Source organism: Vidua macroura, chromosome 25 (genome assembly GCF_024509145.1).
Source record: "Vidua macroura isolate BioBank_ID:100142 chromosome 25, ASM2450914v1, whole genome shotgun sequence".
NCBI lineage: Eukaryota > Metazoa > Chordata > Aves > Passeriformes > Viduidae > Vidua > Vidua macroura.
The window spans coordinates 6286362-6294573 of NC_071595.1; the positions used below are offsets into that span (position 1 = coordinate 6286362).

The 8212-nt window shown below is 46.9% G+C and overlaps 1 long non-coding RNA gene across 1 annotated transcript; it reads right to left on the reverse strand.

Annotated features, from left to right (window-relative positions):
* Positions 1–1496: 1496 nt before the first annotated feature.
* On the reverse strand, positions 1497–3998 carry LOC128818917 (uncharacterized). The gene is made up of 2 exons (XR_008440592.1): positions 3919–3998; positions 1497–1750 (listed from the first exon to the last, which is right to left on the reverse strand). It is a non-coding gene; the product is annotated as an uncharacterized LOC128818917 (long non-coding RNA).
* Between the last annotated feature and the right edge of the window lie 4214 nt (positions 3999–8212).

Here is an 8212-nt window from a genome sequence, read left to right on the forward strand (position 1 = left end):
TAACAACCACCCCCACCATATTCAAGTCAAATTGTTCCAAGCTAATTAAAACATCGGGGTTGCAGCAGCACTGAAGTTTTTAAAGGCAAAAAATGCCTTTAAATTACTCACGGGATCCAAAAACCATTTCTGTGTGGTCATTTCTCTCCTCAGGGCAGCCTTTACCCTGCACTATTTCATTAACAGCTCTAAATTAATCAACCCTGTCTGTAATTTACAGGATCTCAGGATATTACAACAGCAAAGAATTTCAATTTTATACATGGCTGCTGCACTCTAAATCCACCCTGCCTGCGCTCATCTCTTCTTTGGTGCTGCATTGGTTAATCTGAACTAAAACTGCAACTCAGACCAGGGAAAATAAAGGTTTTGCTGTTGGATGGTGTCTTAGGCTGGGCTGTGTGTTCTGTCCCACCTGTCAGAGCTGGGGCAGCTCTCTGCTGTTCTCTGGGCACTTTTCTTTCTCTCTCCCACAGCCAATCCTCCCTCCAGGAGATCTCTTCTGTCCATGGCCACTGAGTGTCCCTGCATGGCTGAGAAAATTCCAGCATCCCATGGGCAGAGGCTGCGCCCAGGGGGAGCAGCCAAGCATTCCTACCTGGATACAATCTGAGCTCTCCAACACCACAGCAGCCTTATCCACTGCATTCCCAAAGGACAAGAGCTCCATAAGCACCCCTGGAGCTCCAGAGGAAAACTCCAGCCTTGTGCAGGATCCTGCTCCAGCAGAAGCACAGCTGGCACTGCAGGAGGGCTGAGCCCCCATGGAATGGGACTGCTGCCAGCACCCTGCCCCACAGCCTGCCAGGGCCTGCTCTGACTCTGCACTGCTTTCTTTGTGCTCTTGCATTTGGAGTTTTCATTTCCCTAGCAAAGAACTGTTATTCCTGCTCCCATATCTTTGCCTGAGAGCCCCTCAATTTCAGAATGACAATAATTCAGAGGGAGGGGGTTTGCATTTTGCATTTCAGGGGAGGCTCCTGCCTTCCTCAGCAGACACCTGGCTGTTCAAACCGAGACAGATTTGACGGGAGAAAGTTCACAGAGGGCTCCTCACACTCTGCCCGCAGTTCCAGGCTGCACTAAAAGGACAAAGTGACACTTCAGGGACAATCTTCATGGAGCAAAGTTGCTCCAGAGTGACAGAAATGCCTTTACAAAACCAGAGGAATCAGCTCCCCCAGCTTTTCCTTTTCGAGGTGCTCAACTTTTCACCAGATGCTAGAAATAAACCCGCAGCAGGAAAAAATAAATCACTCATAAAATAAAATCAAAATAAATCACAGTAAGGAAGATGAAAGGAACCCTGAGTCAGCGCAGGATCCTTAGGATATTCCCCGATCTGAGGCGGGGGAGCAGGAATTCCTGACAAAAACAGGCTGGATCCTGCAATTCCTCACTCCTCAGGTGAAGTCACCTCGCAGCTCTCGGTGCCAAATCCCGGGATTAGCTCGAGCTTGTTGCGGCAATCCCCCCTCCCAAAAACAGTCAGAGCATCAATTCCAGGTATTTACTGCATTTGTTCTTTAAATGACGCGCTTTGATCTCCGCCCTGATAACGAGGGAGGAACTGAGGCTCGCCCGGAGCTGCCGGCAGCACAGAAAATCAGGAATTGTGTGTGTTTGGTATCCCGAAATCCCTGATATTGAACACAGAACTTCAGGGATTCTTCAGGCTGGGACAGAACAAGGGAGAGGCTCCAGCATCCAGCTCGTGGTCCAGCATTCCCAAACGCTCCAAGTGCTGCGTCTGCTCTCATTTTTGTAAAAAAAAAAATAAATAAAAAAAAAAAAATACAAAAAAAATAAAAGCGATTCTTACACATTACAATGTAATTGTGTAAAAAAAAAAAAAAAAAAAAAAGCATTTCTTACACATTACAATGTAATTGTGTAAAAAAAAAAAACAAACAGTACTTACAATGTAATTGTGTAAAAAACCCAAATTCTTACAATTACAATGTAATTGTATAAATTACGTTGCATTTTTTAAAACAAAACTGTGAGCTGAGCTCAGCCTTTGACTTAAGCAGGACTTAAAGGGAGTAGATTAAAAAGGGCAGAGAGACTTTTTCTGTGGGCAGAGTGACAGGACAAGGGGGATGGTTGTAAATTAAAATAGGAAGGATTCAGATGGGATACTGGAAAGGAATAATGGGATATTGGGAACGGAATATTCCATTCTATTCCCTGGGAGGGTGGGGAGGGGCTGGGCTGGAATTGCCAGAGCAGCTGGGGCTGCCCCTGGATTCCTGGCAGTGCCCAAGGCCAGGCTGGATGGGGCTGGGACAGTGGGAGATGTCCCTGGGGGTGGCACTGGATGGGATTTCAGGTCCTTCCAACCCAAATATTCCATGATTCCGTGATTCCTGCAGCTGTGGCAAGGAAGGCACAGAGAGGACAAATCCCTGCTGAGACCCCAGGATGGGACAGGAGCATTTCCAAGGTTTCCTGCAGGAGCCACGTGGATTTGGCCCATCCAGAGGCTCCTGGATGTCAGAGCAGAGGTTGGAAGGGATCTCAATGTTATTCCTGAGGCAAACAAGGAAAATCAGCACCAAATCCCACATTTGATTATTGACTCTGCACATTCCCTTCTCCCACTGCCCCAAACCTCCCCAGGAATGTTTGCAGCTCTCCTGGGTTTGGCAAAGTTTGGGGGTGAGCGAAGAACTGACCAGAGCTCCCCAGAGCAGCAGCTCCCACTCCTACCCATCCAGGAGGGAAATCCCAACAAGGAAATCCCAAATATAAAATAAGGAAACGGCCACACATCATCAGTTAGCAGCTCCTGGTCTGTGTGTAATGATTTCTGACAGGCACAGCTCGGTCCTTGCAGCCAGGCCTGAGGAGGCAAAGCCCAGACAGCTCTCAGCTGAAATTCAGGAACAAATGTGCTGAGAAAACTCCAGAATTAAGATCCTGATTAAAGACATCCCCATGGAAAAGCAGCCTCCTTCTCCAAACACAATCCCAGCAGCTGTGGGGACTCCGTGCCCCAGGACCCTCCCACTGCAGTCCCCGCTCGGGGCTCCCAGAGGCTCTGAAGTCATCAATAATTGTTTGTGTTTCGTGTCGGGTTGAGGGTTTTTACGGCGGATTTGGCAAATCCCAGATTCAGCTCTGTCATTATCCATTCCCTGGGAGCTCCAAGCCGGGGCTGGCCCTCATTAGGCCGAGGTGATGGGCCCTTAATCTCCTCCGGGTGAGGAAATTGCTCCGCTCTCCTCTCTGTAATCGCTGCTCGTCACATTTATCCTCATTAGCATTCATCTCCCTGACCCGGGAATCCGGAATTTTGTCCAACAGCAGCCGAGATTCCCCAGGGCTTCTCCTCCCATCCCCAGCCTCCCTTCCCCTCCTGTCCTGGCTGATTATCTCCTCAGGGAATCCCTCAAACTCCTCGAGATCAACAAAGGGGCTCAACCCACAGCTGGTTTTTGGGGCTCCTCTCCCAGTTTTTCCTGGTCCCTAATTCCCCATGAGCCTCCTCTCTGCTCTCCTTGCTGGGAATTCCTCCCTGTGCCAGCACCAAACACTTCCAGGGATTTCTGAGAAATCAGCTGTGTCCCTGAGCAATGGGGATGGGCCGGGTTTATTTCATCTTTAATTACGCCATTAATTAATAACCTGAGGGATGTCACTGAGACTTTTCACCTGAGCAGGGCTGGCCTTTGGCTGGCTCTGCAGGAGGGCTTAAAAACCCCACTGGAGAGACGATAAAAGCGAAAAATTCAAGTTTTGTCCTTGCAGCTGGACGGTCACACCCGAATTTTAGGCGATAATGAGGATTCTGTGAAACGCGGCGGTGGGAGGGGCGGGTGACAGAGGGATTCTCCCGGTGGAATTCAGGAAGGGCAGCAACCCCCGTGCTTCCCATCCGAGCTGCAGCCTGGAATCCAGGGAATCCACCCTTACCCGGATGTCTGGCAGCCCTAAAGCTCGTGGAACACCGTGGGAGCTGGCCCGGAGCCCGAACTGCTGCTCTGATGTCACAGCCGGTCACAGGGCAGCGATGTCCCCTCGGTGACACTCCTGCCTCCCTCCAGCTGCATCCAAATCCAAGTTCCACCCAGGAGGAGGCTCCCAGGCTTTTATAACACCTGTGAGAAGCCATTTACGAGTCTGTTGGAAATGACACAACTGCTAAAATGTTATTTTAACTCATTTTAGTCAGGGGTTTGTTCATCTTCGCCCTGGGGGAAAGGAATTGAAATTTTTTTTCTTTTTTTTTCTTTTTTTTTTAAACGTTCTGATCATCAGGTGAGTCCTGATAAGCTGAACATCAAATCCTGGCATCAGGGAGGCCCTTTTCCCTCACCAACCAAAATTCCAGCAGGCACTGAGAGGGAAATGTGGCTGCAGCCAGTGGCTGCAGCTGGAAAAATGCCAGGGAGGGATTTCCTGGAGGTTCAGAGCCCCAGATGTGCAGAGCTGGGGAAGGATGAGGATACCCAGACAGGATTAGGACATCCAGGGAGGATGAGGATACCCAGATAGGAGAAGGATGCCCAGATAGGAGAAGGATGCCCAGATAGGACAAGGGCATCCAGAGAGGATAAGGACATCCAGATAGGATTATGATACCCAGATAGGATAAAAATAAGGATGCCCAGATAGGATAAGGATCTCAGATAGGGTATGAATATCCAGACTGGGCATGGATAAGGATATCCAGATAGGATAAGGACAGCCAGATAGGATAAGGATAAGGATACCCAGATGGGAGAAGGATATCAGATAGGATACAGGTATCCAGAGAGGATAAGGACACCCAGATAGGATAAAGATGCTCAGATACGAGAAGGACATCCAGATAGGATAAGGGTATCCAGATATGATTAGGATATCCAGATAGAGGATTAGGATACCCAGATAGGATTAGGATACCCAGATAGGGTATGGATAAGGGTATCCAGATAGGATTAGGATACCCAGATAGGATAAGGATATCCTGATAGGTTTAGGACATCCAGATAGGATAAGGATATCCAGACAGGATAAGGATATCCAGACAGGATAAGGATATCCAGATAGGAGAAGGACATCCAGATAGGATAAGGGTATCCAGATATGATTAGGATATCCAGATAGAGGATTAGGATACCCAGATAGCATAAGGATATCCAGACTGGGTATGGATAAGGATATCCACATAGGATTAGGATACCCAGATAGGATAAGGATACCCAGATAGGGTATGGATAAGGGTATCCAGATAGGATTAGGATATCCGGATAGGATAAAGATAAGGACATCCAGATAGGAGAAGGACATCCAGATAGGATAAGGGCATCCAGATAGGATAAGGATAAAGATGTCCAGATAGGTTATCAGATAGGATAAGGGTATCCAGACTGGGTATGGATAAGGGTATCCAGACAGGATTAGGATACCCAAATAGGATAAGGATAACCTGATAGGTTTAGGACATCCAGATAGGGTATGGATGAGGATACCCAGATAGGGTAAGGGTGTCCAGGTAGGATAAATATATCCAGACAGGATAAGGACATCCAGATAGGAGAAGGACATCCAGATAGGAGAAGGACATCCAGATAGGATAAGGATATCCAGATAGGAGAAGGACATCCAGATAGGATAAGGACATCCAGACAGGATAAGGACATCCAGACAGGATAAGGACATCCAGATAGGAGAAGGACATCCAGATAGGATAAGGATATCCAGATAGGATAAGGATATCCAGACAGGATAAGGATATCCAGATAGGATAAGGATATCCAGACAGGATAAGGACATCCAGATAGGATTAGGATATCCAGACTGGGTATGGATAAGAATATCCAGATAGGATAAGGATGTCCAGATAGGAGAATGATGTCCAGACAGGGTATGGATAAGGATATCCACATAGGATAAGGATATTCAGATAGGATAAGGATATCCAGATAGGATAAGGGTATCCAGATAAAATAAGGATATCCAGACACGGTATGGATAAGGATATCCAGATAGGATAAGGACATCCAGGCAGGGTATGGATAAGGGTATCCAGATAGGATAAGGATATTCAGATAGGATAAGGATATCCAGATAGGAGAATGATATCCAGACTGGGTATTGATAAGGATATCCAGATAGGATAAGGATATTCAGATAGGATAAGGATATCCAGATAGGAGAATGATATCCAGACTGGGTATTGATAAGGATATCCAGATAGGATAAGGATATTCAGATAGGATAAGGATATCCAGACTGGGTATGGATAAGGATATCCAGATATGGTTAGGATATCCATATAGGATAAGGGTATCCAGATAGGATAAGGACATCCAGGCAGGCTATGGATAAGGATATCCAGACAAGGGAAGGAACATCCAGCCAGGCACAGACAGAAAGGATCTGGTCCCACATGTGCAGGGGTAAATGCTCAGCCTCAAAACGAGAGTCACATGCCCTCAGCCAGGGGTGAGCCTCCCACTTCCCAGGAAAACACGGATTGCAAACTGCTCCGGCTTTTCTCCCCCCGTGCCAGCTCAGCTCTAGTTCCTCAGGGGTTATCCCAAAATAAAAGAGCAGGATTTGTGCACCCAGCCAGGGTGGGATGGATCATCCTGGCAGGGAAAATGGGAATTAGGTCCCAGTGATCCTACAGCAATTCCAGGGAAATGACACCTGAGCCCAGCAGGGCAGAGGGGAATCCTGGGAGTGCTCGGAGCCAAGGAGAGCACCTGGTGTGAAAGGAGAGCCTGGGACAGTGCCACACCTGGGACACACCTGGGACACGCCTGGGACACACCTGGGACACACCTGGGACATACCTGGGACAGTGCCACACCTGGGACACACCTGGGACACACCTGGGACACACCTGGGACAGTGCCACACCTGGGACACACCTGGGACACACCTGGGACACACCTGGGACACACCTGGGACAGTGCCACACCTGGGACACACCTGGGACACACCTGGGACACACCTGGGACAGTGCCACACCTGGGACACACCTGGGACACACCTGGGACACACCTGGGACATACCTGGGACAGGGCAGGGCCTCCAGCCAGGGAGGGGAGGAAAACCAAACCCCCAGACAGCTTGGCCCAAACCGAGCACCCCCGGCACAGCCCCTCCTCAGCACTGCTGGGCACCTCTGCTTTTACCCCATGTTTTTATCCCCTATTTTTATCCCATGTTTTTATCCCATGTTTTTATCCCATGTTTTTATCCCCTATTTTTACCCCGTGTTTTTATCCCGCGTTTTTACCCCCTATTTTTACCCCCTATTTTTATCCCCTATTTTTACCCCGTGTTTTTATCCCGCGTTTTTACCCCCTATTTTTACCCCCTATTTTTACCCCCTATTTTTATCCCATGTTTTTATCCCATGTTTTTATCCCGCGTTTTTACCCCCTATTTTTACCCCCTATTTTTACCCCGTGTTTTTATCCCGTGTTTTTATCCCATGTTTTTATCCCGTGTTTTTATCCCGTGTTTTTATCCCGCGGCTCGGTTTTTGCAGCCACATTCCCGCAGGAGAGCGGAGCCGCCGGGGCTCTTTTGGGGATGCGGGATTTGCAGGAAGCCCCGGCGGGGCAGGCGCGGGCCCGGCCGCACAAAACCCCAAGGGCTCCACGCGCAGCAGCCGCTTTTGTCTTGCAAATCGCAGCTCGGGGCAGCGAAAAATCAAAATTTGATTTTTTTTTTTCCAAGAGGAAAATTTAAAAAAAGAAATCTCCAGGGAAGAGTTTTCGGGAGGCCTCGCCCAGGAGAGCAGCTCGGTGCAATTTGGAGGGTGGAGAAAGAAATTACATTAAAAAAAATTAAAATCATAAATATAATAAATAAATAAATAACATAAATATAAATATAAATATAAATATAAATATAAATATAAATAATATAAATATAAATGTGTTATATAAGTATATACATACTTATATATACTTATACTATTATATACTTATATATAAATATAAGTATAGATATATATAAAATAAAAAAAAAATAAAAATAAAAATAAAAATAAAAATAAAAATAAAAATAAAAAATAAAAATAAAAATAAAAATAAAAATAAAAATAAATTTAAGTCCCCACCTAGTCTGAACACACCTTTCAGCCACAACCACTTCTTCACCACCCCATGGGACTCTCCCTGTTACTCCCTCTTAATAACCAATATCTCTAAAACCACAGAATTTTTGGATGTTCCAGCAAGAAACTCAAAACGTTTGTGCTTTC